Source organism: Salvia hispanica, chromosome 5 (assembly GCF_029641045.1).
Source record: "Salvia hispanica isolate PSC_SH4W2 chromosome 5, Shi_PSC_v1, whole genome shotgun sequence".
NCBI lineage: Eukaryota > Viridiplantae > Streptophyta > Magnoliopsida > Lamiales > Lamiaceae > Salvia > Salvia hispanica.
In genome coordinates, this window is record NC_142696.1 from 44747994 (window position 1) to 44751771 (window position 3778).

Genomic DNA, 3778 nt, shown 5'->3' on the forward strand with positions numbered 1-3778 from the left:
GTAGTATTCCCTCCGTCCCCGATTAGGAGTCACACTTTGATCGGGTACGGATTTTAAGAAATGTAAAGAAAAGTTGGTTGAAAAAGAGTGGAATGTAGGATCCATTTTTTTATATTGGTTTTATAATAAATGTGAGTGAATTGAGTTAGTGGAATGTGAGACCACTTACTATTTATGGTAAAAATGAAGTGTGACTCTTAATTGGAGACAAATCAAAATGGAAAAGTGTGACTTTTGATTGGGGACAGAGGAAGTATATATTTAGTTTTTATATTTTCCATTTTACCTTCCCTTGGAGGAGTTCTTTTTGGGACTAGAATTCCTTACTTGTAAAAAGGATAGGCAATATAGTAACATCTTAATTTGTCCTTTGCTCTTTAAATTACATGAAACATTTTTTGGCCTTTAAAAGTTGAAAACGAATGAAATGACAACCTTAAATTCTAGGTTACTTATCCAGATAAAAAAAACTGGTACATATTCCGAAACTTAGTCAGAATTATCTGACAATATCAACTTATATATTTATTCTCTATTCTATTTAGTTAACTTTGTTCCGAAATTTCTAACAAATTACAATTATTTGTATTTATGATATTTAAACTTTATAGTTGAAACATAAGGTACATTAGATTTAATGCATAAAATTAATATTATTGTTTATCCTTTTCTTTATGATCGTCCATAAATAAATGTAGTTCGTACAACTAATCCTATGTAATAGTATTATATTAATGCAAATGCAAATAATTTAGTTAATTGATCATTTAATTGGGGTTATTGTTTAAGGCCTTTTGATTGACAGATTGAATATGTCTGACAACTAATTATTACCATTTGCATTTGTATTTTGTGGTTATCACCTTTCCTCTTATTTTGTTGAGATGTTTTAGTCAAAATAGTATGTTTAGCGCTACAACGTGATTCAAGTTTCTTGAGTATGATATCTATCTGTTACGATAGTGTCATTTTATGATATTGGATACATGCAACTTGCATGAAGAACTTAGATTATCCCAGCGAATTCATCTTATAAGCACCTAGAATTGCAGACGTAATATTTGCATCAGAAAATAGTTTTAAAATTTAGGATGCAAAGAAAAACATTTTTATGTTAAGGACATATTGTCAGTTAATACACGTCTTAATCTATTTACACCTCTTAATTTTAATTAAACGCCAAAAATGATACTACTACTTATTGAAAAACTTAACATCCTTAAATGAATAAAAATGTCTATTAACCATTATCCATTTGAAGTTATATAAATACTACTATGAAATTATCTTCTCACTTGTAGTGTCTAAATCACCGTACACACTACACAGACAACTCTTAAATTTAAGATCAAAACTCTAATTAGCATAGATCCAGATGTCCAATTAAAACTGTACTCCATAATAAATAATTGAATCAAAGATTAATTACCAAACAAACTGAGAACATTTATCCTATGACCTTTCTCTTTAGAGGACAATATCCTGTGACTGTTAATATAGTAAAATACAGTTAGCACCTTAAATTAAATTAGTAATTGAATCAGTGATATGCATGATTTGATTATCCACATGACCACAAGTTGCAAAAAGCAACTTCCTGTTGAGTCCATAAATGCAACTAAATCTATTGATGAGTGAACTTGAGCCCTCCAACCGTGACCATCCATTTGTGGGGATCAAATCGATCGAACAGTTAAACGCAGCCCTGCATCAAAGTTACTATTAATTCCCACTATTATTTGAGCAGTGCCAAATCATAACGACTACGATACCTAGCTACTCATCTTCACAACTATATCCTACACTTCATTAATTATTAATCCCACCTCCCATCTCTCTCTCTCTCTCTTTAAATAAATCTTTAAACAACTAAATCTCCCTCCATCCATTTCCCACCGCCATGGCTCAATCGTTAAAGTTATGCTACCAATTCCTGGTAAACAACTTCTTCATACTCCTCTTGATACCATCAACACTAGCTATTTCAATCAAAATTCTATTTACTAGTCCGGAAGAGATTATGAGTATGTATAATTCCATGCACTTGACCCCAGTGGTCTTACTGTGCGCCTCATTCTTCGTCGTCTACATCCTGACCTTGTTCGTGATGTGGCGGCCGCGCCCGGTCTACCTAGTCGACTACGCTCTCTTCAAGCCCCCACGCAGCTACCGCGTCTCCTTTGCCGGCTTCATCGAGCACGTGCGGATGGGCCGCCTCTTCTCCGAGCCCAAAAGCATCCATTTTCAAATGAAGATTCTCGAACGTTCCGGGCTCGGGGAGAACACGTGCCTTCCCCCAGCCCTGCATTACATTCCCCCGACCCCAACCATGGCGATGGCGAGGGAGGAAGCCGAGCTGATCATATTCTCGGCAGTGGATTCTCTGTTGCAGAAAACCGGAATCAAGCCTAGAGACGTGGACATTTTGATCCTCAACTGCAGCTTGTTCTCTCCGACGCCGTCGCTCACGGCGATGGTGATCAACAAGTACAAAATGAGGAGCAACATCAGAAGCTTCAATCTCTCCGGCATGGGGTGCAGCGCGGGCTTGATCTCCATAGATCTAGCCAGAGATCTCCTCCAGCGCTATCCCAATTCCAACGCCGTCGTAATCAGCACTGAGATCCTCACCCCAAACTGCTACAAGGGGAAGGAGAGAGCCATGCTCCTCCCCAACTGCCTCTTCCGGATGGGCGGCGCCGCCCTGCTTCTGTCCAACCGCCGCGCCGATCGCCGCCGCGCCAAGTACCGCCTGGCGCACGTGGTGAGGACGCATAAAGGAGCCGATGACAAATCGTACGGATGCGTGTCGCAGGAAGAGGATTCGGAAGGAAACGTCGGGATTAAATTGAACATAGATCTCATGGCCGTCGCCGGAGAGGCGCTGAAATCGAATATCACGACGATCGGGCCGCTCGTCCTCCCCGCGTCGGAGCAGATCCTCTTCGCGCTCTCGCTCATCGGAAGGAAAATCATCAATTCGAAATGGAAGCCATACATTCCCGATTTCAAGCAGGCGTTTGAGCATTTCTGCATCCACGCCGGCGGAAGGGCGGTGATCGACGAGCTGCAGAAGAGCCTCCGCCTGACAAACGAGCAGGTGGAGGCGTCGAGGATGACGCTGCATAGATTCGGAAACACATCGTCGTCATCGCTGTGGTACGAATTGAGCTACATTGAATCCAAGGGGAGGATGAAGAAAGGGGATAGGGTTTGGCAGATTGCATTTGGGAGTGGATTTAAATGCAACAGCGCGGTTTGGAAATGTAACCGGACGATCAAGTTGCCGGTGGAGGGGCCGTGGGCGGATTGCATTCATAAATATCCTGTTCATATTCCAGAAGTTGTGAAGCTCTAGTATTTTCAGTTTGTTCTTCTTCATTATTATTTCACTCTTCCTTGTTATCTTTTTTTTTTTTTTTTTTTTTTTCTGTTTTATGTTGTGGTGCTGTAATTTACATGCCAATAAACACATTATATAATCTTCATTTGTTTAATAAGCTTACATTTTTAGGTGTATTCATGTAATTTTACTTTTAAATGTATACTTATGTGGTTGAAAAAATTAATGAATGCAAATCTCATTTTTATATATTTTTTAATGCTCCAGTTAAATATAACTAATGCTAGTATGAGTTAATAGAATATTATATTATAATAAAAGTGAAATTAGATATTTAAAAATAAATATTTTAAAATGGCAAAATTAATAAAATTCAGTTATCAATATTTGAATAGAAAATATTCTTATTTTTATGGAAATGAGGCACAGTTGTTT

At 38.3% G+C, this 3778-nt stretch overlaps 1 pseudogene; it reads left to right on the top strand.

The window, feature by feature from the left end:
- The first annotated feature begins 1771 nt into the window (after positions 1 to 1771).
- Positions 1772 to 3507, top strand: LOC125190978 (3-ketoacyl-CoA synthase 5 pseudogene; annotated as a pseudogene).
- Positions 3508 to 3778: the final 271 nt, after the last annotated feature.